This window comes from Balaenoptera acutorostrata, chromosome 9 (assembly GCF_949987535.1).
Source record: "Balaenoptera acutorostrata chromosome 9, mBalAcu1.1, whole genome shotgun sequence".
Lineage (NCBI taxonomy): Eukaryota > Metazoa > Chordata > Mammalia > Artiodactyla > Balaenopteridae > Balaenoptera > Balaenoptera acutorostrata.
Window position 1 is genome coordinate 82,226,570 of NC_080072.1, and position 27,474 is coordinate 82,254,043.

Consider the following 27,474-nt stretch of genomic DNA (forward strand, 5'->3'; position numbering starts at 1 on the left):
AAAATAAAAGTTTAAGAGCAGAAACTGTGAGCTTAACTGTGTTAAGCATTTCTCAAGAATTCTTTGGAGGTTTTATTTTTTATTCTGAGACTTTCTGCTGTAACTTCTGAAAGAGAGGTGGAGACTGATGTAAGAAAACAGAAATGACAAAATCACTCCAGACACTTGAAACAGCTTTTTCCATTTGACTTCCATTCACTCATTTCCATTTGTCAAAATAAAGTGTGGGTGAGTTATCACTTCCCACCTATCTCCTCAGAAAAGCGTGAGTACAAAGGAGTCCAACCAGTAAGGCAACTCCAGAGCACATCCAGGGCAAGACTGAAGTGGGCCCTGGGGACACACAGGAAAAATAGACAATGAAGTATATTAGACTCAAAATCAGCCATCTTATCCCTTGTTTTTGGCCCTCTTACACGTTAAGCATCTTGAGAGCAGGACGTGTACTTTTCATGCTTTTATTTCTGGTATTTGTTTACATTGGAGCTCAATAGATATTTGTTGAATCAATGACTAAAACTGCTTTCAGATGACTTAATCATGGGATTTGTCTCCAATTTATTTTAGATTGTTCCCAAAATCAAACCCACACTCAAAGAATGTGTATTTCCCATTATTAAGGATAGTTGAAGGCTATCCAAAGGTCCTTAAGGAAATCTGAAAGAGAAGTTCCAAAAATATCTGAGCAAGGGTAGCCTCATTTTTCCTATGTGATAATCATGAAGAAGACGACTACTTTGGATGTGTAGTCATAAATCAAATTTTTTTGGAAATGAAAAGGATGATAGAGACTTGCTGGATTTTTGTGTATGTTGTTTAACTTTTGCTTTGTAGTCCTACCTTCCTAAATGCTTTACTATTCCTTGTGAACTTGAGATTTTAACTTAACATTGCAGCTAGGAGGAAAATTAATTATCAAAGTTTCATGAGTGAGGTGGATTTTATGATGGACACCAGAAAGTCTATGCTGTAAGGAGTAGAGGTAAACATGTCAGGGTCCAAAAGCTCAAACCAGTTCTCCTCAGTTTATCTGAAGCCCTTCCAAATGTTAATACTGGAAACCTCTCACTGAAAAAATGAACATTCTCAAATAGTTAAATCATTGGTAGAAGCACAGGAAAAATAAACCCAAGCTGAGGGGAATAAAAAGCCTGTTGAGAATAAATGTCTCTACCTGTGTTAATATTTTCCATACATGTAGACCTAACAATCAGCATTTTTTTTTTTACAAAAGAAAAGGGAAAAACAAGTATCAACCAAAGTACTGTGTTGTAAGTCTCATTACTTCTGATTATTCTATGCCTAATCTATCCTTCCCCCCTCCTTTCCAGTTCCTAAGAACCATTTCAAAAGCAATTAAATCAATAGAAACTTAATAATGTAAAAGCAGAGATAGGAAGGTGGATGGACAGATGATCTTTGATATCTCCTTGTTTTAGAAGTGGACTAGTTATTGGTTAGCAAAATAAGGGTAAAGAACAAAGCATAAAGTTTGTGTTTTATGGAACGCTCACAAGGGAATGAAGATACCAATTTAACCACACAAAAAATAATGGAATCAGATCATAGCCTAAATATAAATTTTGAATATTTATAAAGCCAATGACACCCATGTGATTTTGGAAGCTAGCTTTATTTCTATTTGAAATAACAAATGGTTATTCAAATAGGAATTTATTTGAACAGACCTAGTTCTGCTGTAGTAGTTATATCCTTAGCAATGCTGTGGCTGCTAACTGGTTTGTAATTTTAAGCACAACTCTTTTCACGTTAGAAACTGCTACTTATCATTCTCCCCTATTGCCATGATAATACAATGTTTAACTTGGTACTCAGAATAAAAACTACAATTCCTCATTTCCCTTATATTCAAGTGTAGCCATGTGACTCACTTCTGCCCAAAAGATTGTGAACGCAAATATCATATGGCAGCTTCCAGGAGCCCTCCTTATAGGACATGATCAATATGTCATTTTCCCTCTTCATCTCTTCCTCTATTCTGCCTGGCACAGGGACACTACCATCTTGAGACGTGTTTATAGCCACAAAGGGCAGAGTAACAACATGGAAGGAACCTGGTTCCTTATTGGAGCATAGATGCCGCCCCTGAACCATTTAACTCTGATTTCATTTACTTCATTTATACAAGAGAGATTAAAAGCCCTAGATGGGATATAAAAAAGCCACTTGGCCAGTGGTATGGACAACTAGAACGGGACTGACTGCCCTCAGACAGTCCCTCCAAAGACAAGGACTAGACTCAGATATTCAAACTGAACTGAGAACCTTGAGCTGGAAGCACTTACAACCTGTCGTCTCCGACTGAGGCAGGTCCCACCTGGGTAGGCAACAGCTGTAACGAACACTGTCTTTCCAGAGACACCAGAGGTACCTTTGGGACTGTTCCCCTTATGTGGAATTCAGGCATTAACCTGCCTCTCTCAAAAGCACTTGTACCTTTGACCACTTTTTGGGTGGTCATAGGAGAGCTGCAAGTATATAAAGAAGCACCACCAGTAGGTCATTTTATTCCTCAGACAATTGCAGCCCTTTTTCCAAAATGAGTCTACCTTTGGTTACTTGGTGTAGGATAACTGCTTCATTATATATGCTCCTTGTGGACAGTTTTCCCTGTAAGGGGAGTCATCCAATTAAAGAAGGTGGTAGGCAATGTGTTCTTGACTTCAGCTGTAGTGATCAATGACATCATCTCGGCCCTAGAAGGCATTCAGGTCAGCCTCAACCCACCGTCCAATGGTGGTTTATCTCTGGAATACTATTTGCTTATTAATTATATGATAATTAAAAAAGAAATGCTTATAATGTAATGCTAGTGAAAAAAAATGTAAAATATCTTACACAGTGTAATTTTTTAAAGATTTTTTTGATGACCATTTTTAAAGTCTTTATTACAATATTGCTTCTTTTTTATGTTTTGGCTTTTTGGCCACGAGGCATGTGAGATCCTAGCTCCCCAACCAGAGATCAAACCCACAACCCCACATTGGAAGGCAAAGTCTCAACCACTGGACCACCAGGAAAGTCCCCAGTGTAATTTAATGTGTAAATATATGTATATGGCATATCTCTGATTTAAGAGAGAGATATTTAAAAATATTAAATGAGTAGAATGATGAATGATAGGTAATTTTTGCTTTACACTGGGTATATTTTTACATTTTTCAAATGTTCTGAGAATGTATTACTTTCATAATTAAAGCAAAATACTAGTTTTTTTAATTAAAGGAAATAAATAAAAATGTAAACTTGAAAAAAACAATGTGTAAACGTTAGCTTTTCACATTCTGAGATAATTCCTTTCAGAGTCCCTTTATTTGCAAGCTTTCTAGTCTATTTATAGTATGTATTATTATAGAACTTAATTTACTCAACTTTTTATAATCTCAAGGGTTTATTGGGATTTGTATATAATTGGTGTTTGATTAAATTATTTTAGATCAAAAACAAAGATGGCATTTCTACCTTGGCATATAGCTGCCATCAGATATATATGTAATTTTAAAGTTTAATATCTGTAATAATGAGAGAAGTGATGAGTCAAGGTAAAGTTTAACTGAAGTCAATTTAAAGGCTTAGATTTAATTACAGAGTGGCAAGAGCCCTGGACGTGGAGTTAGGACACCAAGCTGCCAGTTTTAAGCTGACCCCATCACGTTTGCCAAGGTATCATCTGATCCCTCTGAGCTTAGGTTTCTTCGTCTATGAGATGTGGATCACTATTCCCATTTCAAAGTGTGATTTGAAGAGCAAATGAAATGTCATGTGATAACATTGTATGAACTAGTATAAATTTAAATTTAAGGTATTGTTATGTCATGTTGAGACTGGATGTGAATTTAAATGCTAAGATAAATTATATCACAGTTTTATATAAAACATTAATTCACTACTTAGAAATAACAAGCTGAGAATGATCTGATTATAATAGTCTCAAGTTTTACACTATCTGGTTTATTTGTTATTATGTTTCCAGTGTTAAAAGTCCATTTTGTTTTCACAAGATGAACCACAGTTTAATCAGAACACTGTCATTTGCAGCATTTTGTTCAAAACCAACAGTCTGTATATGACCAATGTATAATAACAATAATAACTAAGGCTTAGATAGCAATGATTACATGCTAGGCACTGCTCCAAGTGATTGATAGATGATAGAAAAATAGATGATAGATAGATAGATAGATAGATAGATAGATAATTATATTCATTTATTCGTTTATGATGCCCATTTTACTAATGAGAAAAATAAGGCCAGGTTGAGTGACGTGCTCACCCCTGCCCTAGTCCCTTCACTTTCCCTTTACTGACAGAGGTCTTTCTGTTCAGAAAAGTTTCTCCATACATCTTAGCATCTCTGGCATAGACATATATGGCTTAATTCCAGCCCTGATTGGCCAGATGTAAAAACAAAAAGAGAATGAAGAAGAGAATGAAGTGGAAGGCAAAGAATCGTGTTAGTATTGCTTTGTCTACAGAAAAGCCACCTCAAATTCATTCGACAAGGGTGGTGCCGATATATGGGATTGCTGAGAGTAGATTTGTGATGACAGTTGCACCTCAGAATGATATTTGTCCTCAGGGTAGGACATAGCCTATGAATGCGGTGGCTATGACTATAAGTAGTAGGATAATTCCAATGTTTCATGTTTCCTGAAAGGATACATAGTATAGACCGCATTCTACGTGGGCATAAAGGCAGATAAAAAATATGGAAGCTCCTTTTGCGTGTATATATCGAATGATTCAGCCATATTTGACGTCTCAGCAGATGTGTGTTACTGATGAGAAGGCAGTTGCTGTGTCTGGTGTGTAGTGTATTGCTAGGAATAGGCCTGTTAGGATTTGTAGGATTAGGCAGACAGTTAATAAGGAGCCAAAATTTCATCATGATGAGATATTTGATGGGGGTAGGGAGGTCAATGAATGTATTGTTGAGGATTTTTATTAGTGGGTGGGTTTTTCGGGTGTTGGTCATTGGTGTTCTTGTAGTTGAATGACAACGATGATTTTTCATGTCATTGGTCAGGGTTGAAGTCCATGTGAGAATAATGATGACATATACTGTATTTATTTTGAGTATTATTTTTGTGATTAGTTTTGTGGGGTTTTCTTCAAAACCTTCACCTATTTATGGGGGTCTAGGGTTGATTGTGGGTGGTGGTGTTGGGTGTGGGATTGTGTTAAATTTTGGTGGTTCATTTCTGGGTCTAATGGTATTTTTGATCTATTTAGGGGGGATATTGGTTGTGTTTGGTTATACAACGGCTATAGCCACTGAACAATATCCTGAGGTTTGGGTTTCTAATAAGGTTGTATTAGGGACATTTCTTTTATGGTTGGTAGTAGAGTTTTTAATGGTATTTTATATTTTGAAGGATGAGGTTGTGGAAATTGTGTTTAAGTTTAATGGGCTGGGAGATTGGGTTATTTACGATACTGGTGACTCTGGATTTTTTAGTGAGGAGGCTATGGGGATTGCGGCATTATACAGCTATGGTACTTGATTGGTGATTGTTACGGGCTGGTCATTATTTATTGGTGTTGTGGTTATTATGGAGATTACTCGGGGTAATTAAATAGGAGTATACTCAGGGTGATGGTAATGAGGAATGATAGAAAGTATAGTTTAATAAGGCCTTTTTGGTTTGAGACTAGTATGGAGGATTTTAGTTGAATGAAGGCTGTAGTCTTTGGTAAGATAGTTTCTAGTCAGATTAAGTCTAGTAAGGAGGTTGCTAATTTTTGGCTTATTGATACGTTTAGATGGCGAGGTAGGCGGTATATGATGGTGGGGAAATATCCTAAGGAAGTGGAGAATTTAGAGGAGTTTGAGGGGTGAGTATATTTTAAGTTTTGTGTGTTAAGATTGATTTCAAATGCTAGCACGAAGCCCAGAGCTGTTACTGCAAGGGCAGTTAATTTTAAGTATAAAGGTATAGTTTATTAGGGGGATGGTTGTTGGAGGAATGCTGTTGGAGATGAGGAAGCCAGCAAAAATACTTCTGATTAATAGGCGTTTGATGGATTTAACTAAGAGTGGGTTGTTTTCATTGATAGGAGCTGAAGGAGAGAAGCGGGGTTGTCCTAGTAGTGCAAAGAAGATAATGCGAGTGCTATAGATGGCTGTGAGGGAGGTAGCGGTTAGAGTTATTAATAGGGCTCAGGAGTTGGTATAAGACGTGGTGGTGGTCTCGATAATTAGGTCTTTAGAGTAAAACCCGGTGAGAAAAGGTATTCCTGTTAGCGCTAGGCATCCAATGATAAGGGCTGTTGCAGTGAAGGGTAAGGTCTTGAATAAGCCTCCTGTGTTTCGAATTTTCTGCTTGTTGTTTAGGTTGTGAATAATGGATCCGGAGCATATGATAATATGGCTTTAAAGAAAGTGTGTGTGCAAATATGTAAAAATGCTAGATGAGGTTGGTTGACACCGATTGTTACTATCATTAGACCTAATTGGCTTGAGGTAGAGAAGGTGATAATTTTTTTAATGTCATTTTGGGTAAGAGCACATATGGCTGTGAACAGGGTGGTAAGGGCTCCTAGGCAGAGTGTTATTGTTTGAATGAGTTTGTTGTTTTCTGTTAAAGGGTAAAATCGGATAAGTAGGAAAATTCCCGCTACAACTATTGTGCTTGAGTGGAGTAGGGCCGAGACTGAGGTAGGACCTTCTATTGCTGAGGGGAGCCAGGGGTGAAGTCCAAATTGGCCTGATTTTCCAGCTGCAGCTAGTACGAGTCCTGTGAGAGGGAGGTTTAATGGGTTTCGGTCGAGTATGAAAATTTGTTGCAGGTCTCATGCATTTGTGTTAGATAAAATCCATGCCATTGATATAATGAATCCGACATCTCAGATACAGTTATATAAGATTGCTTGAAGAGTAGCTGTGTTTGCATCTGCTTGACCATGTCATCATCTGATGAGCAGGAAAGATATGATTCCAATACCCCTTCTCATCCAATAAAAAGTTGGAAGAGGTTGTTGGCTGTAACAAGGATTAGTATGGTGATGAGGAAGAGGAGTGAATACTTGAAGAATTGGTTGATACAAGGATCTGAGTGTATATATCATATTGAGAATTCTATAATGGATCATGCGATGAACAATGCCACTGGTATGAATATAATTGAGAAATAATCTATTTTGAAGCTAAGTGTCAATTTAAGGGTTTGGACAGTAATTCAGTGTCAGTTTGAAATGAATATTTCTTGGCCTGTGTGAAGGAATATTATTGTTGGGATTAGACTGGTAATGAAAGCACAGGAGACAGTATTTTTTACATATGATGGGTATTTATCATTTTTGTAGAAGTTTGTACTAGTTATCATGATTGGAGTAATTAGTACTAGTAATGTGATTAGGGTAAAAGAAGAGAATAGTTTTATTACTTTTATTTGCAGTTGCACCAATTTTTTGGTTCCTAAGACCAATAGATAACTACCATCCTTTAAAAGTTTGAAAAAGCCACACTATTAGGTATGGGACATGAATTAGCAGTTCTTGCAATACTTTCTCAGTAAATAAGAAGTCTTAGTTTTCTGTTGCTAGATCCACAATCTAGTGCTTTTTTAAAACTATATTTACAGTATAGGGGACCCAAGATTATTTTGGGGTTTAGTGACAGGAGTAGAAGTGGAAGGATATGGAGGGCTCTAAGGGCGTGTTATCACGTAAAGGAGGACATAATGTTATTGATATGGTGTGTATATTTGCCGTGTTGTGTTGTGATTAGTATATACATGGAGTATAGGGCTATAATTACAATATTGGTTCCTATTAGGGTAATAGTGAGATTTGACCATGAGAAAGTTGATATAACTACAACAGTTCTCCGATCAGATTAATGGCAGAGGGTAGGGCCAGGTTTGTTAGGCTTGCTAATAGTCACCAAATGGCTATTAGTGGGAGAAGAATTTACAGGCCTCGGGCTAAGATTATGGTTCAGCTATGGACTCGCTCGTAATTTGAGCTTGCTGGGCAAAATAATATAGACGACGTGAGGCCGTGAGCAATTATTAGGGCAGTAGCCCCTATATAACTTCAAGGGGGTTGAATGAGGATAGCTGCAATAACAAGTGCCATATGGCTGACTGAGGAGTAGGCGATGAGTGATTTTAGGTCTGTTTGACATAGACAAATAGAGCTAGTTATGATTATCCCTCATAAGGAAAGCATAAGGAAAGGGTATGCTATATACTCTGTTAGGGGATTAAGTACTGACATGATTCGTAGCATGCCGTAGCCCCCGAGTTTTAGTAGTACGGCTGCAAGGACTATGGAGCCTGCGATGGGAGCTTCTACGTGTGCTTTGGGTAGTCAAATGTGGAGGCCATAGAGGGGCATTTTTACTATAAAAGCTATCATGCAGACCAATCATATAAAGACGTTGGACCAGGAGTTGGATACTGGTTGGGTTCAATATTGAAGTACTAGGAAATTTAGGGAGCCCATGATGTTTTATATATATGTTAATGCCACTAGTAATGGGAGTGACCCAGCTAATGTGCAGAATAGAAAGTAGAGTCCTGCATTAAGTCGTTCTGTTTGGTTACCCCAACGGGTAATGGTAATAAGGGTAGGGACTAGTGTGGCTTCAAATATAATGTAAAATAGGATTAGCTCTGTGGCAGTGAATGTTATGATTAGAAGTGTTTGTAACATGATTAGTATTGTGATGTAAAGTTTTTTTCGGATTAGTGGTTCTTTGAGTAAGTGGGATTGACTAGCTATTAATATTAGGGGGAGGAGTCATATTGTTAGGATTAGTAATGGTGTGGAGAGGGAATCTGAGAAGAATGTTAATGAGTAGTTGAGGTTCTTGTCGCTGAATTGGTTAAGAAGTAGGCTTGTAAGGCTATTTAATAGGCTGTGGTTTGTGGAGTTAATTCAGATTATGTTGTTTTTTGATAGTCGAGTTAGAGGTATTAGTATGATTGTGGGAATAATAAATTTTAGCATTGGAGAAGGTTGAAGTTTTGTATGTAATTGGTCCCATATGTGTTTGATACTATTACTAATAGGGCTAATCCAAGAGCTGCTTCGCAGGCTGCGAATACCAGTAGGATGATTGGTATTATGCTGTCTAAGGTGAAATGTGAGTTTAAGATTGTCAGGGCTGCTAGGATAAATAGTGATAATATCATGCCCTCTAAGCAAAGTAGTGAGGATATTAGGTGGGACCAGCATATCAGTAAACCTATAAGGGATATAGTGAAAGCCATGATAATGTTTATATGTACTAGGGACACTTGGTAGTTATGAGTTTAACCATAATCTAATGAGTCAAAATCACTTGTTTTATTTTAAACTAAATACCGTCTTCAGCTCACTCCAACCCCTTTTGAGTTCATTCATAGGCCAGGCTGATAGCTAATAATGAAATTAAAAATAGGGCTATGATAAGTATCGTTTTTAGGTTGTTTGTTTGGGTTGCTCAGGGGAGGGGTAGTAGGAGGGCAATTTCTAGGTCGAAAAGAAGGAAGGTGATTGATACTAGGAAAAATTCTATAGAAAAGGGTAAGTGGGCGGATCCTATAGGGTCAAATCCGCACTTGTCGGGGCTTGTTTTTTTCTGCATAGATGTTTAGTTGAGGAAGTCAGAAGGCGATAAGTATGAGTAATGAGGCTAGTATTGTGTTTGTTAATGAGGTCAGTATTAGGTGTATTGTTCTTTTTCGGGGTGTACCTAAACTAGCTGATTGGAAGTCAGTTGTACTAATTAATACTAAAAGGACTATGAGCCTCATCAATAAATAGATATGTAAAGAAATAGTCATACAACATCTACAAAAGGTCAGTGTCAAGCAGCAGCTTCGAAGCCGAAGTGGTGGTTGGATGTGAAGTGGAATTTTAGTTGGCATAGGAAACAAACAATAAGAAAGGTAGATCCAATAATTACATGCAGTCCATGAAATCCTGTGGCTATGAAGAAAGTTGATCCATAGACTCCATCTGAGATTGTAAAAGGGGCTTCGTAATACTCTGATGCTTGTAGTAGTGTAAAATAAATACCGAGAGCAATTGTAATGAAAAGGGCTTGGGGTATATTTGCGATTTCCTTCTATAAGGCTATGATGGGCTCAGGTAATGGATACGCCAGAGGCTAATAGCACAGAAGTGTTGAGGAGTGGTACTCTAGGGGGTTTAAGGGGTGAATGCCTGTTGGTGGTCAGCATCCGCCTAGTTCAGGAGTGGGGGGCAAAGCTTGAGTGGTAGAAGGCTCAAAAAAAGCCGGTAAAAAATAGGACTTCTGATACGATAAATAAGGTTATTCTGTATCAATGTCCCTTTTGGATGGTTGGTGTGTGGTGGCCTTGGAAAGTGCTTTCTCGAATGATGTCTCGTCATCATTGATATATTGTTAGAATATTAGTTAATAGGCCCAGTATTAGTAGAACTATTGAGTTGAAGTGGAATCACATGATTAGGCCTGACATTATGAGAAGTGCTGAAAGAGCTCCTGTGAGGGGTCAAGGACTAGGATTTACTATGTGGTACGTGTGGGTTTGGTGGGTCACTATGTGTTGTCGTGCAGGTACAAGCTTACTAAGAGGGTAAATACATTAGGCTTGAATTATAACGACAGCAAATTTGAGGATAGTGAATAGGGCGAGAATGATAAATGTAATGAGAGCTGTGAATGTGCTGGTGCTTATTAGCACAAGGGTTGTCTCCCCGATTAGATGTATTAGTAAGTGGCCTGCCATAATATTAGCTGTTAGTCGTGCGGCCAGTGCTACTGGCTGGATGAATAGGCTAATAGTTTCGATAATTACTGGCATAGGGTTGAGGAAAGTGGGTGTGCCTTGTGGTAAGAAGTGGGCTAGGGATGCTTTTGTTTTATTACAGAGGCCTGTAATCACGACACCGGCTCATAGAGGGATAGCCATTCCTACATTTATTGAGAGCTGTGTGGTGGGTGTAAATGAGTGGGGTAATAGTCCAAGGAGATTGGTTGAGCCAATAAATAGAATGAGTGATATAAGTATTAGTGATCAGGTTTGTCCCCTGTGGTTATGAATACCTATTATTTGTTTTGATGTGAGTTGAATTAATCACTGTTGAAGGGAGATTATGCAATTATTAATTAGTCATTTTGATGTTGGGAATAGAATGCTTGGGAATATAATGATCAGGATGACAACAGTGATGCCTATTATTACTGGGGTTACGAAAGGGGCAAATAGATTTTCGTTCATACTGTTTCTCAAGGGGCATATTGTTTTTGTGTTTTAGTGAGTGTTGATTTTGGGTTGGGGTAGTAGATGTGCTTTGAGATTTTTAGTTGAAATATAATAAATAGTGTTAAAAATATAGATGAAATAGTAACAAATCATGTTGATATATCTAGTTGTGGCATGTCATCAAGGAAAGCTTTGGCTCTCAATCTTTAACTTAAAAGGCTAACGCTAATTTAGCTTCTTAATGAGTTTATAACATAGACACGGATCATTTCTCAAAGTATTTTAAGGGTACTAGCTCAAGAACAATTGGCATGAAGCTGTGATTTGAGCTACAGATCTCTGAACACTGTCTGTAGAACAAGCCTGATCGTGCTGATATTAGAGTTGTTTGGTTTAGGCGCCCTGGGATTGCGTCTGTCTTTAGGCCCAAGGAGGGTACGGCTCATGAGTGTAGGATGTCTTCGGAGGAGATTAGTATTCGGATTGTTATCTCTATAGGTAAAATTACTTGTTTATCTACTCCTAGTAGTCGCAGTTCTCCTGGTTTTAGGTCTGGTGTTGGGATTATATAGGAATCAAAGTTCAGGTCTTCATAGTCAGTGTACTCATAGCTTCAGTATGATTGGTGGCCTATAGTTTTTACAGTAAGAGATGGGCTGTTGATTTCATCTATCATATAAAGAATTCATAATGATGACAGGGCAATTAAGATTAAGATAATGGCCGGGAGAATAGTTCAAATAGTCTCCACCTCTTGGGCATCTATTGTGTTGGTATGTGTTAACTTAGTTGTAACTATTAGTGTAATGATATAGAGGACTAGGGAGCTAATTAGGAAAACAATTATTAGTGTGTGGTCGTGAAAATGTAGTAGTTCTTCTATCATGGGTGATGTTGCATCTTGAAAGCCTAGTTGGAAGGGATACGCCATGGAGATATACAAGAGTTTCAATTGTAACTTAAATTCGACAAAGTTATATAAAGTTTTACTAACATCTCGTTCATGAAGAAAGACATAGTGGCTATGATGTTGGCTTGAAACTGATAGGAGAGGGTTCGATTCCTTCCTTTCTTTTTTTTTTTTTTAAACATCTTTATTGGAGTATAATTGCTTTACAATGGTGTGTTAGTTTCTGCTTTATAACAAAGTGAATCAGTTATACATATACATATGTTCCCATATCTCTTCCATCGTGCATCTCCCTCCCACCCTCCCTATCCCCCCCCCAGGTGGTCACAAAGCACCGAGCTGATCTCCCTGTGCTATGCGGCTGCTTCCCACTAGCTATCTATTTTACATTTGATAGTGTATATATGTCCATGACACTCTCTCACCCTGTCATGTCTCACTCCTCCCCCTCCCCATATCCTCAAGTCCATTCTCTAGTAGGTCTGTGTCTTTATTCCCGTCTTGCCACTAGGTTCTTCATGGCCTTTTTTTTTTTTCCTTAGATTCCGTATATATGTGTTAGCATACTGTATTTGTTTTTCTCTTTCTGACTTACTTCACTCTGTATGACAGACTCTAACTCCATCCACCTCATTACAAATACCTCCATTTCATTTCTTTTTATGGCTGAGTAATATTCCATTGTATATATGTGCCACATCTTCTTTATCCATTCATCCGATGATGGACACTTCGGTTGCTTCCATGTCCTGGCTATTGTAAATAGAGCTGCAATGAACATTTTGGTACGTGACTCTTTTTGAATTATGGTTTTCTCAGGGTATATGCCCAATAGTGGGATTGCTGGGTCGTATGGTAGTTCTATTTTTAGTTTTTTAAGGAACCTCCATACTGTTCTCCATAGTGGCTGTATCAATTTACATTCCCACCAACAGTGCAAGAGTGTTCCCTTTTCTCCACACCCTCTCCAGCATTTATTGTTTCTAGATTTTTTGATGATGGCCATTCTGACCGGTGTGAGATGCTACCTCATTGTAGTTTTGATTTGCATTTCTCTAATGATTAATGATGTTGAGCATTCTTTCATGTGTCTGTTGGCCATCTGTATATCTTCTTTGGAGAAATGTCTATTTAGGTCTTCTGCCCATTTTTGGATTGGGTTGTTTGTTTTTTTGTTATTGAGCTGCATGAGCTACTTGTAAATCTTGAAGATTAATTCTTTGTCAGTTGCTTCATTTGCAAATATTTTCTCCCATTCTCAGGGTTGTCTTTTGGTCTTGTTTATGGTTTCCTTTGCTGTGCAAAACATTTTAAGTCTCATTAGGTCCCATTTGTTTATTTGTGTTTTTATTTCCATTTCTCTAGGAACTGGGTCAAAAAGGATCTTGCTGTGATTTATGTCATAGAGTGTTCTGCCTATGTTTTCCTCTAAGAGTTTGAAAATGTCTGGCCTTACACTTAGGTCTTTAATCCATTTTGAGTTTATTTTTGTTTATGGTGTCAGGGAGTGTTCTAATTTGATACTTTTACATGTACCTGTCCAATTTTCCCAGCACCACTTATTGAAGAGGCTGTCTTTTCTCCACTGTATATGCTTGCCTCCTTTATCAAAGATAAGGTGACCATATGTGCGTGGGTTTATCTCTGGGCTTTCTATCCTGTTCCATTGATCTATATTTCTGTTTTTGTGCCAGTACCAAACTGTCTTGATTACTGTAGCTTTGTAATATAGTGTGAAGTCAGGGAGCCTGATTCCTCCAGCTCCATTTTTCGTTCTCAAGACTGCTTTGGCTATTCGGGGTCTTTTGTGTTTCCATACAAATTGTGAAATTTTTTGTTCTAGTTCTGTGAAAAATGCCAGTGGTAGTTTGATAAGGATTGCATTGAATCTGTAGATTGCTTTGGGTAGTAGAGTCATTTTCACAATGTTGATTCTTCCAATCCAAGAACATGGTATATCTCTCCATCTATTTGCATCATCTTTAATTTCTTTCATCAGTGTCCTATAATTTTCTGCATACAGGTCTTTTGTCTCCTCAGGTAGGTTTATTCCTAGGTATTTTATTCTTTTTGTTGCAATGGTAAATGGGAGTGTTTTCTTAATTTCACTTTCAGATTTTTCATCATTAGTATATAGGAATGCAAGTGATTTCTGTGCATTAATTTTGTATCCTGCTACTTTACCAAATTCATTGATTAGCTCTAGTAGTTTTCTGGTAGCATCTTTAGGATTCTCTATGTATAGTATCATGTCATCTGCAAACAGTGACAGCTTTACTTGTTCTTTTCCGCTTTGGATTCCTTTTATTTCTTTGTCTTCTCTGATTGCTGTGGCTAACATTTCCAAAACTATGTTGAATAATAGTGGTGAGAGTGGGCAACCTTGTCTTGTTCCTGATCTTAGTGGAAATGATTTCAGTTTTTCACCATTGAGGACAATGTTGGCTGTGGGTTTGTCATATATAGCCTTTATTATGTTGAGGAAATTTCCCTCTATGCCCACTTTCTGCAGGGCTTTTATCATAAATCGGTGTTGAATTTTGTCAAAAGTTTTCTCTGCATGTATTGAGATGATCATATGGTTTTTCTCCTTCAATTTGTTAATATGATGTATCACGTTGATTGATTTGCATATATTGAAGAATCCTTGCTTTCCTGGAATAAACCCCACTTGCTCATGGTGTATAATCCTTTTAATGTGCTGTTGGATTGTGTTTGCTAGTATTTTGTTGAGGATTTTTGCATCTATGTTCATCAGTGATATTGGCCTGTAGTTTTCTTTCTTTGTGACATCTTTGTCTAGTTTTGGTATCAGGGTGATGGTGGCCTCGTAGAATGAGTTTGGGAGTGCTCCTCCCTCTGCAATATTTTGGAAGAGTTTGAGAAGGATAGGTGTTAGCTCTTCTCTAAATGTTTGATAGAATTCGCCTGTGAAGCCATCTGGTCCTGGGCTTTTGTTTGTTGGAAGGTTTTTTTTTTTTTTTTTTTTTTTTTTTTCAGTATGCCAGTTACTAAGCAGAAATGCTGACATATCTCGAGTGGTCGAAGGTTTAAATTTATTTATTTATTTATTTTTGCTGTGTTGGGTCTTTGTTTCTGTGCGAGGGCTTTCCCTAGTTGCGGCGAGCGGGGGCCACTCTTCATCACTGTGCGCGGGCCTCTCACTATCACGGCCTCTCTTATTGCGGAGCACAGGCTCCAGACGCGCAGGCTCACTAGTTGTGGCTCACGGGCTTAGTTGCTCCGCGGCATGTGGGATCTTCCCAGACCAGGGCTCGAACCCGTGTCCCCCTGCATTAGCAGGCAGATTCTCAACCACTGCGCCACCAGGGAAGCCCTGTTGGAAGGTTTTTAATCACAGTTTCAATTTCAGTGCTTGTGATTGGTCTGTTCATATTTTCTATTTCTTCCTGGTTCAGTCTCGGCAGTTTGTGCATTTCTAAGAATCTGTCCATTTCTTCCAGGTTGTCCATTTTATTGGCATAGAGTTGCTTGTAGTAATCTCTCATGATCTTTTGTATTTCTGCAGTGTCAGTGGTTACTTCTCCTTTTTCATTTCTAATTCTATTGATTTGAGTCTTCTCCCTTTTTCTCTTGATGAGTCTGGCTAATGGTGTATCAATTTTGTTTATCTTCTCGAAGAACCAGCTTTTAGTTTCATTGATTTTTGCTATTGTTTCCTTCATTTCTTTTTCATTTATTTCTGATCTGATCTTTATGATTTCTTTCCTTCTGCTAGCTTTGGGGTGTTTTTGCTCTTCTTTCTCTAATTGCTTTAGGTGCAAGGTTAGGTTGTTTATTCGAGATGTTTCCTGTTTCTTGATGTAGGCTTGTATTGCTATAAACATCCCTCTTAGCACTGCTTTTGCTGCATCCCATAGGTTTTGGGTCGTCGTGTCTCCATTGTCATTTGTTTCTAGGTATTTTTTGATTTCCCCTTTGATTTCTTCAGTGATCACTTCGTTATTAAGTAGTGTATTGTGTAGCCTCCATGTGTTTGAATTTTTTATAGATCTTTTCCTGTAATTGATATCTAGTCTCATAGAATTGTGCTCGGAAAAGATACTTGATACGATTTCAATTTTTTTTAATTTACCAAGGCTTGATTTGTGTCCCAAGATATGATCTATCCTGGAGAATGTTCCATGAGCACTTGAGAAGAAAGTGCATTCTGTTGTTTTTGGGTGGAATGTCCTATAAATATCAATTAAATCCATCTTGTTTAATGTATCATTTAAAGCTTGTGTTTCCTTATTTATTTTCACTTTGGATGATCTGTCCATTGGTGAAAGTGGGGTGTTAAAGTCCCCTACTATGGTTGTGTTACTGTCGATTTCCCCTTTTATGGCTGTTAGTATTTGCCTTATGTATTGAGGTGCTCCTATGTTGGGTGCATAAATATTTACAATTGTTATACCTTCCTCTTGGATCGATCCCTTGATCATTATATAGTGTCCTTCTTTGTCTCTTGTAATAGTCTTTATTTTAAAGTCTATTTTGTCTGATATGAGAATTGCTACTCCAGCTCTCTTTAGATTTCCATTTGCATGGAATATCTTTTTCCATCCCCTCACTTTCAGTCTGTATGTGTCTCTAGGTCTGAAGTGGGTCTCTTGTAGACAGCATATATATGGGTTTTGTTTTTGTATCCATTCAGCCAGTCTGTGTCTTTTGGTGGGAGCATTTAATCCATTTACATTCAAGGTAATTATCGATATGTATGTTCCTATTCCCATTTTCTTAACTGTTTTTGGTTTCTTATTGTAGGTGTTTTCCTTCTCTTGTGTTTCTTACCTAGAGAAGTTCCTTTAACATTTGTTGTAAAGCTGGTTTGGTGGTGCTGAACTCTCTCAGCTTTTGCTTGTCTGTAAAGGTTTTAATTTCTCCATCACATCTGAATGAGATCCTTGCTGGGTAGAGTAATCTTGGTTGTAGGTTTTTCTCCTTCATCACTTTAAGTATATCCTGCCACTCCCTTCTGGCTTGCAGAGTTTCTGCTGAAACATCAGATGTTAACCTTATGGGGATTCACTTGTGTGTTATTTGTTGTTTTTCCCTTGCTGCTTTTAATATGTTTTCCTTATATTTAATTTTTGACAGTTTGATTAATATGTGTCTTGGCCTGTTTCTCCTTCAGTTTATCCTGTATGGGACTCTCTGTGCTTCCAGCACTTGATTAACTATTTCCTTTCCCATATCAGGGAAGTTTTCAACTATAATCTCTTCAAATATTTTCTCAGTCCCTTTCTTTTTCTCTTCTTCTTCTGGGACCCCTATAATTCGAATGTTGGTGCGTTTAATGTTGTCCCAGAGGTCTCTGAGACTGTCCTCAGTTCTTTTCATTCTTTTTTCTTTATCCTGCTCTGCAGTAGTTATTTCCACCATTTTATCTTCCAGGTCACTTATCCTTTCTTCTGCCTCAGTTATTCTGCTATTGATCCCATCTAGAGTATTTTTAATTTCATTTATTGTGTTTTTCATCGTTGCTTCGTTCCTCTTTAGTTCTTCTACGTACTTGTTAAATGTTTCTTGCATTTTGTCTATTCTATTTCCCAGATTTTGGATCATCCTTACTATCATTATTCTGAATTCTTTTTCAGGTAGACTACCTATTTCCTCTTCATTTGTTAAGTCTGGTGTGTTTTGACCCTGCTCCTTCATCTGCTGTGTGTTTTTCTGTCGTCTCATTTTGCTTATCTTACTGTGTTTGGGGTCTCCTTTGCACAGGCTGCAGGTTCGTAGTTCCCGTTGTTTTTGGTATCTGTCCCCAGTGGCTAAGGTTGGTTCAGTGGGTTGTGTAGGCTTCCTGGTGGAGGGAACTAGTGCCTGAGTTCTGGTGGATGAGGCTGGATCTTGTCTTTCTGGTGGGCACGTCCTCATCTGGTGGTGTATTTTGGGGTGTCTGTGGCCTTATTATGATTTTAGGCAGCCTCTCTGCTAATGAATGGGGCTGTGTTCCTGTCTTGCTAGTTGTTTGGCATAGGGTGTTCAGCACTGTAGCTTGCTGGTCGTTGAGTGAAGCTGCGTCTTGATGTTGAGATGGAGATCTCTGGGAGATTTTTGCCGTTTGGTATTACGTGGAGCTGGGAGGTCTCCTGTGGACCAGTGTTCTGAAGTTGGCTCTCCCACCTCAGAGGCACGGCCCTGATGCCTGGCTGGAGCACCAAGAGCCTTTCATCCACACGGCTCAGAGTAAAAGGGAGAAAAAATAGAAAGAAAGAAAGAAAGAAAGAGGCTATAATATAGTGAAGTAAAATAAAGCTATTGTAAAGCAAAGCTATACAGACAAAATCTCACCCAGAAGCATATACATATACACTCACAAAAAAAAAGGAAAAGGGGAAAAATTAATATATCCTGCTCCCACAGTCCACCTCCTGAATTTGGGATGATTCGTTGTCTATTCAGGTATTCAACAGATGCATCACATCAAGTTGTTTGTGGATTTTTAATCCGCTGCTTCTGAGGCTGCTGGGAGAGATTTCCCCTTCTCTTCTCTGTTCGCACAGCTCCTGGGGATCAGCTTTGGATTTGGACCCGCCTCTGCGTGTAGGTCGCCTGAGGGCGTCTGTTCCCCACCCAGACAGGACGGGGTTAAAGGAGCAGCTGCTTCGGTGACTCTGGCTCACCCAGGCCGCGGGGATGGATGGGTACAGAGGAGGCGGGGCGAGGCTGCGGCATCAGAGGCCGGCCTGACGTTGCACCAGCCTGAGGTGCGCAGTGCGTTCTCCCGGGGAAGTTGTCCCCAGATCACGGGACCCTGGCAGTGGCAGGCTGCACAGGCTACCGGGAGGGGCAGTGTGGAGAGTGACCTGTGCTCGCACACAGGATTTTTGGAGGCGGCAGCAGCAGCCCCAGCATCTCACGCCCGTCTCTGGGTCTGCGCTGATAGCCGCGGCTCACGCCCGTCTCTGGAGTTCATTTAGGCGGCGCTCTGAATCCCCTCTCCTTGCGCACCACGAAACAAAGAGGCAAGAAAAAGTCTCTTGCCTCTTTGGCAGCTGCAGACTTTTTCCCGGTCTCCATCCCAGCCAGCTGTGGTGTGCTAACCCCTTCAGGCTGTGTTCACGCCGCCAACCCCAGTCCTCTCCCTGCAATCCAACCGAAGCCCGAGCCTCAGCTCCCAGCCCCGCCCGCCCCAGTGGGTGAGCAGACAAGCCTCTTGGGCTGGTGAGTGCTGGTCGGCACTGATCCTCCGTGTGGGAATCTCTCCGCTTTGCCCTCCGCACCCCTGTGGCTGTGCTTTCCTCCGTGGCTCCGAAGCTTCCCCCCTCTGCCACCCACAGTCTCTGCCTGCGAAGGGGTTTCCTAGTGCATGGAAATCTTTCCTCCTTCACAGCTCCCTCCCACTGGTGCAGGTGCCGTCCCTATTCTTTTGTCTCTGTTATTTCTTTTTTCTTTTGCCCTACCCAAGTACGGGGGGAGTTTCTTGCCTTTTGGGAGGTCTGACGTTTTCTGCCAGCATTCAGTGGGTGTTCTGTAGGAGCAGTTCCTCGTGTAGATGTATTTCTACTGTATCTGTGGGAAGGAAGGTGATCTCCGCCTCTTACTCTTCCACCATCTTCTCCACCCACCCTCAAGCCTGTGTTTTTTGGTTGGAGTATTTAATCCATTCACTTTTAAGGTAATTATCGATAAATATGTTTCTATGACCATTTTCTTAATTGTTTTAGATTTGTTTTTGTAGGCCCTTTTCTTCTCTTGTGTTTCCCACTTAGGGAAGTTCCTTTAGCATTTGTTGTAGAGCTGGTTTGGTGGTGCTGAATTCTCTTAGCTTTTGCTTGTCTGTAAAGCTTTTGATTTCTCCATCAAATCTGAATGAGATCCTTGCCAGGTAGAGTAATCTTGGTTGCAGGTTCTTCCCTTTCATCACCTTAAGTATATCATGCCAGTCCCTTCTTGCTTGTAGAGTTTCTGCTGAGAAATCAGCTGTTAACCTTATGGGAGCTCCCTTGTTTGTTATTTGTCATTTTCCCCTTGCTGCTTTCAATAATTTTTCTTTGTCTTGAATTTTTGCCAGTTTGATGACTATGTGTCTCAGTGTGTTTCTCCTTGGGTTTACCCTGTATGGGACTCGCTGTGCTTCCTGGACTTGGGTGGTTATTTCCTTTCCTATGTTAGGAAAGTTTTCGACTGTAATCTCTTCAAATATTTTTTCAGGTCCTTTGTCTCTCTCTTCTCCTTCTGGGACCCCTATAATACGAATGTTGTTGAGTTTAATGTTGTCCCAGAAGTCTCTTAGGCTGTCTTCATTTCTTTTCATTCTTTTTTCTTATTCTTTTCCACAGCAGGAAATTCCACCATTCTGTCTTCCAGGTCACTTATCCATTCTTCTTCCTCATTTATACTGCTATTGATTCCTTCTAGTGTAGTTTTCATTTCAGTTATTGTATTGTTCATCTCTGTTTGTTCATTCTTTATTTCTTCTAGGTCTTTGTTAAACATTTCTTGCATCTTTTTCATCTTTGCCTCCATTCTTTATCTGAGGTCCTGAATCATCTTCACTATCATTATTCTGAATTCTTTTTCTGGAAGGTTGCCTATCTCCACTTCATTTAGTTGTTTTTCTGGGGTTTTATCTTGTTCCTTCATCTGGTACATAGCCCTCTGCCTTTTCATCTTGTCTATCTTTCTGTGAATGTGGTTTTTGTTCCACAGGCTGCAGGATTGTAGTTCTTGTTGCTTCTGCTGTCTGCCCTCTGGTGGATGAGGCTATCTAAGAGCTTTGTGCAAGTTCCCTCATAGGAGGGACTGGTGGTGGGTAGAGATGACTGTTGCTCTAGTGGGCAGAGCTCAGTAACACTTTAATCCGCTTGACTGCTGATGGGTGGGGCTGGGTTCCCTCCCTGTTGGTTGTTTGGCCTAAGACGACCCAACGCTGGAGCCTACCCGAGCTCTTTGGTGGCCTAATGGAGGACTCTGGGAGGGCTCATGCCAAGGAATACTTCCCAGAACTTCTGCTGCCAGTGTCCTTGTCCCCACGGTGAGCCACAGCCATTGCCCACCTCTGCAGGAGACCCTCCAACGCTAGCAGCTAGGTCTGGTTCAGTCTCCCCTAGGGTCACTGCCCCTTCCCCTGGGTCCTGATGCACACATTATTTTGTGTGTGCCCTCCAAGAGTGGAGTTCCTGTTTCCCCCAGTCCTGTCAAAGTTCTGCAAACGAATCCCAGTAGCCTTCAAGGTCTGATTCTCTAGGAACTCCTCCTCTCGTTGCCAGACCCCCAGGTTGGGAACCTGACGTGGGGCTCAGAACCTTCACTCCAGTGGGTGGACTTCTGTGGTATAAGTGTTCTCCAGTCTGTGAGTCACCCACCCAGCAGTTATGGGATTTGATTTTACTGTGATTGCTCCCCTCCTACCATCTCATTGTGGCTTCTCCTTTTTCTTTGTATGTGGGGTATCTTTTTGGTGAGTTCCAGTGTCTTTCTGTAGATGATTGTCCAGCAGCTAGTTGTGATTCTGGTGTTCTCGCAAGAGGGAGTGAGAGCACGTCCTTCTACTCCTGCATCTTGGTTCCTAATCCTCTCTATGTTTCACTTGGATGATTTTCCATTGCTATGTGTTCAAGATCACTAATTTTCTCTTCTGCAATATCTAATCTACAGTTATTCTCAGTCAGTTTGTTTCATTTCATACATTGTAGCTTTTATTTGGGTGTTTTAAGTTTTTATTTGGGTTTTTTAAAGAATTGTCTTTAATATCTCTTCTTAAATAATTGAATATGTGGAGTACAGTCATATCACTTTTAAAGTACTTATCTGTAAATTCTAACATCTGTTATCAGTTCTGTGTCATTTTTTATTGTTGTCACTTCTGATTATGGGTCATATTTTCCCACTTTTTTGCATGCCTGGTAATTTTTTATTAAATGCCATACATAAACGTTATCTTTTTGGATTTTTGGTACTTTTTAAATTCCTGTAAATATTCTTGGACTTTGTTTGGGATTCAGTTAAGTTACTTGGAAACCGTTTGATAGTTTCAGATCTTGCTTTTAACATTTGCTGAGCAGAAGCATAATACTGCTCACCCTAAGGCTTATTATCCTCCACTACTGAAGCCAGTGCATTCTGTGTACTCTACCAAATGCTCTGTGAATCTTCAGGTTTTTCCAGTTTCACTGGTGGGATCAGGCACCATCCAGGTACTGTTACCTCTAATTCTTTTGTGTGTTTTTTCTGTGGCCAGGAGTAGTTTCCTCACACATATGAACTGATCTGTACTTAGCTGAATACTCAACTCTTTGCATATCTCTGGAGTTTTCTCTCTGTACAACTCTCTTCTCTCTAGTACTCTGTCCTGAGAATGCTGGCTGCCTTGGACGATCAGCAACATCTCTGTGATTATAGAGTTGGTCAAGTTCTGCTTGGGTTTTCTTTCCTTATGCTGCAGACTAGAAACTCTCTCAAGGCAGTAAAATGGGAAAATCATAGGGTTAACTGCTAGTTCATATATTTTATCCATTTTGGGGTTCTTTTAGATGGGAGGGTAAATGAATTGCTGCTCCATCTTGGTTGGAAGCTAACATCCTATACAATTTAATTTAGCACATTCATTCCACAAACTTTCACTGAGCTTCCATAGTGGTAGATATTCATAAAGTGAAATGCATCCAGAGTCATGTCCTCATAATAGTTTGGTGGTGAAAGGGGAAGGAGTATAATCAGGAAATGTTGAGAAGTATAGATTAGTTGGAAATTTAAGGAAGTAGCGAGTAAGAAGCCAAGAGCTCGTTTGTAAAGATTTCTGAAGAAAGCAATTTTCTGAGTGAAGGAATGCATTAAAAGTCTAAACGTAAACAGTAACAACATTCCATCTGTGCCCAAATCTGTGAAATCTTGAAGGACTCATCTACTTATCCCTGACACAAGCTTTTTGCACATGTCTCTACTTAGAGGCAGGAACCGCTAACTGATCCTTATCTTTTATGATTTTTCCCACCTACTGGATGGGGAGAGAAGATTGAGGAATGACATCCTCAGAAAGTAGAGGGGCATCACTCCTGTCTGTGTGACCAGCATGTGTGGAAGTCCTTCCTGGCCTCCTCCAACTTCTCCCTGTTCCCTCTAGTCTTCCACATAGACCCTCTACTTCCAAATTACATATCCTCTTCCCTCCCATCTATGAAACACATTCTTGTTTAATCAAATCCACTCCTTGTGCTCAAAGGATATGGATGAGAGACCCATACTAGGTTTTGTATTGGGCCCATTTTATTAGTTTTGCTACTCATAGGGATTATATCTTTTTGTTAATATCTAATCACATGTGACTTCTGAGGCACCATGCTTTCTCTGGGTATTTGGTGCCCACAGTTGGCAAACACCAAGACTAAGAAACAGGAATTTGATATAAACTCAGAGTTCAAGAAGAAATATTACAGTGATTCTAAACATTCACTACACATTAGAATCACTTGTAGAGCTTTTTAAAAAGTCCTGTATGTCCTAACAGCCTGTACCTGTTCCCATCTCAGATCAGTGAAGATGGTTCCCAGGTATTGGTATCTTTAAAAAACTCAGTAAGTCCTTTTAATGTACACTGAGGATTGAGAATCCCTGGAGTATTGAATAGGTAGAGATCACAGTTAAGAGTGTAATGGGTCATAAAAATTAATGGGTGTAAAAGTAAGTGGTAGGGAAGACCTTCAAGATGATGGAGGACTAAGATGTGGAAATCACCTTCCTCCCCACAAATACATCAGAAATACATCTACATGTGGAACAACTCCTACAGAACACCTACTGAACGCTGACAGAAGACCTCAGACTTCTCAAAAGGCAAGAAACTCCCCATGTACTTGGGTAGGGCAAAAGAAAAAAGAAAAAACAGAGACAAAAGAATAGAGATGGGACCTGCACATCAGGGAGGGAACTGTGAAGGAGGAAAAGTTTCCACACAATAGTAAGCTGCTTCACTGGCAGAGGTGGGGGGTGGTGGTGGGGGGAAGCTTCAGAGCCACAGAGGACAGCACAGCAACAGGGGTGCAGAGGGCAAAGCGGAGAGATTCCCGCACAGAGGATAGGTGCCGACCAGCACTCACCAGCCTGACAGGCTTGTCTGCTCACCTGCTGGGGTGGGTGAGGGCTGGGAGTGGAAGCTCCGGTTTCGGAGGTCAGATCCCAGGGAGAGGACTGGGGTTGGCTGGGTGAACACAGCCTGAAGGAGGCTAGTGCACCATAACTAGCCAGGAGGAAGTCCAGGAAAAAGTCTGGAACTGCCTAAGAGGCTAGAGACCATTGTTTCTGGGTGCACGAGGAGAGGGGATTCAGAGCACCACCTAAATGAGCTCCAGAGATGGGTGCAAGCTGCAGCTATCAGCGCAGACACCAGAGATGGGCATGAAACACTAAGGCTGATGCTGCAGCCACCAGGAAGCCTGTGCGCAAGCACAGGTCACTATCCACTCCTCCTCTACTGGGAATCAGTGCAGCCCGCCACTGCCAGAGTCCCGTGATCCAGGGACAACTTGCCCAGGAGAACACATGGTGTGCCTCAGGCTGTTGTAACATCACACCAGCCTCTGCCACTGCAGGCTCACACCACATTCCATACCCCTCTCTCCCCCACGGCCTGAGTGAACCAGAGCCCCCTAATCAGCTTCTCCTTTAACCCCTTCCCGTCTGGGTGGGGAACAGATGCCCTCAGGCTACCTACATGCAGAGGTGGGGCTAAATCCAAAGCTGAACTCAAGGAGCTGTGTGAACAAAGAAGAGAAAGGGAAATTTCTCCCAGCAGCCTCAGGAGCAGCGGATAAAATCTCCACAATCGACTTGATGTACCCTGCATCTCTGAAATACCTAAATAGATGAGGAATCATGTCAAAATTGAGGTGGTGGACTTTGGGGGCAACTGTAGGCTTAGGGTTTGCTTTCTGCATCTAATTTGTTTCTGGTTTTATGTTTATCTTAGTTTAATATTTAGAGTTTATTATCATTGGTAGATTTGTTTATTGATTTGGTTGCTCTTTTCCTTTACTTTTTCATATACAGATATATATATATTTTGTTCCTTTTTCTCTTATGTGAGTGTGTATGTGTATGCTTCTTTGTGTGATTTTGTCTGTATAGCTTTGCTTTTATCATTTGCCCTAGGGTTCTGTCTGTCCATTTTTGGTTTTTTTTAGTATAGTTTTTAGCACTTGTTATCATTGGTGGATTTGTTTTTTGGTTTGGTTTCTCTCTTCTTTCTTTCTTTGTTTCTTTTTTCTTTTTCTATTACTTTTTAATTTTTAATAATTTTTTATGTTCCATTTTTTATATTAATAACTTTATTTTCTTTTTTCTTTCTTTTTTTCTCCCTTTTCTTCTGAGCCATGTGGCTGACAGGATCTTGGTGCTCCATCTGGTGTCAGGCCTATGCCTCTGAGGTGGGAAAGCTGAGTTCAGGACATTGGTCCACCAGAGATATCCTGGCTCCATGTAATATCAAATGGCGAAAGCTCTCCCAGAGATCTCCATCTCAATGCTAAGACCCAGCTCCACTCAACAACCAGCAAGCTATGATGCCAGACACCCTATGCCAAACAACTGGCAAGACAGGAACACAACCCCACCATTTAGCAGACAGGCTGCCTAAAATTATAGTAAGTTCACAGATACCCCAAAACACACCACCAGACGTGGTCCTGCCCACCAGAAAGAAAAGATACAGCCTCATCCACGAGAATATAGGCACCAGTCACTCCACCAGGAAGCCTACACAAACCACTGAACCAACCTTAGCCACTGGGGGCAGACACCAAAAACAACGGGAACTATGAACATGCAGCCTGCAAAAAGGAGACCCCAAACACAGTAAGTTAAGCAAAATGAAAAGAGAGAGAAACACTTAGCAGATGAAGGAGCAAGGCAAAAACCCACCAGACCAAACAAATGAAGAGGAAACAGGCAGTCTACCTGAAAAAGAATTCAGAATAATGGTAGTAAAGGTGATCTAAAATCTTGGAAATAGAATGGAGAAAATACAAGAAACGTTTAACAAGGACCAAGAAGAACTAAAGAGCAAACAAACAATGGTGAACAACACAATAAATGAAATTAAAAACTTTCTAGAAGGAATCAATAGCAGAATAACAGGGGCAGGAGAACGGATAAGTGACCTGGAAGATAAAATAGTGGAAATAACCACCACAGAGCAGAATAAAGAAAAAAGAATGAAAAGAATTGAGGACAGTCTCAGAGACCTCTGGGACAACATTAAATGCACCAACAAGCAAATTTTACAGGTACAAGAAGAAGAAGAGGAAAAAAAAGGGACTGAGAAAATATTCGAAGAGATTGTAGTTGAAAACTTCTCTAATATGGGAAAGGAAGTAGTCAATCGAGTCCAGGAAGGATACATCCAAGGAAAATCAGGCCAAGACACATATTAATCAAACTATCAAAAATTAAATACAAAGAAAAAATATCAAAAACAGCAAGGGAAAAACAACAAATAACATACAAGGGAATCCCCATAAGGTTAACAGCTGATCTTTCAGCAGAAACTCTGCAAGCCAGAAAGGAGTGGCAAAACATATTTAAAGTGATGAAAGGGAAAAACCTACAACCAAGATTACTCTGCCAGCAAGGATCTCATTCACATTCAATGGAGAAATTAAAACCTTTACCGACAAACAAAAGCTAAGAGGATTCACCACCACCAAACCAGCTTTACTACAAATGCTAAAGGAACTTCTCTAGGCAGGAAACACAAGAGAAGGAAAAGACCTACAAGAACAAACCCAAAACAATTAAGAAAATGGTAATAGGAACGTACATATCAATATTTACCTTAAATGTAAATGGATTAAATGCTCCCACCAAAGACATAGACTGGCTGAATGGATACACAAACAAGAGCCATATATATGCTGTCTACAAGAGACCCACTTCAGACCTAGAGACACATACAGACTGAAAGTGAGGGGATGGGACTTCCCTGGTGGTGCAGTGGTAAAGAATCTGCCTGCCAATGCAGGGGACACCAGTTTGAGCCCTGGTCTGGGAAGATCCCAAATGCCGTGGAGCAACTAAGCCCGTGTGCCACAACTACTGAGCCTGCACTCTAGAGCCGTCATGGCACAACTACTGAAGCCTGCACGCCTAGAGCCTCTGCTCCTCAACAAGAGAAGCAGCCACCTCAATGAGAAGTCCGTGCACCACAGCAAAGAGTAACCCCTGCTAACCGCAACTAGAGAAAGCCCGCATGCAGCAATGAAGACCCAACGCAGCCAAAATTAAATAAATAAATAAAGTTAAAAAAAAAAAAAGAAACTGAGGGGATGGAAAAAGATATTCCCTGCAAATGGAAATTAAAAGAATGCTGGAGTAGCAATTCTCATATCAGACAAAATAGACTTTAAAATAAAGACTATTATA

The 27,474-nt window shown here is 40.1% G+C and overlaps 3 pseudogenes; all 3 read right to left on the minus strand.

Moving 5' to 3' along the window:
• Positions 1 to 5,580: 5,580 nt before the first annotated feature.
• Positions 5,581 to 9,204, minus strand: LOC130708899 (NADH-ubiquinone oxidoreductase chain 5-like; annotated as a pseudogene).
• Positions 9,205 to 10,534: 1,330 nt separating this feature from the next.
• LOC130708945 (ATP synthase subunit a-like) lies at positions 10,535 to 11,216 on the minus strand (annotated as a pseudogene).
• A 250-nt stretch (positions 11,217 to 11,466) lies between these two features.
• On the minus strand, positions 11,467 to 12,132 carry LOC130708952 (cytochrome c oxidase subunit 2-like; annotated as a pseudogene).
• Positions 12,133 to 27,474: the final 15,342 nt, after the last annotated feature.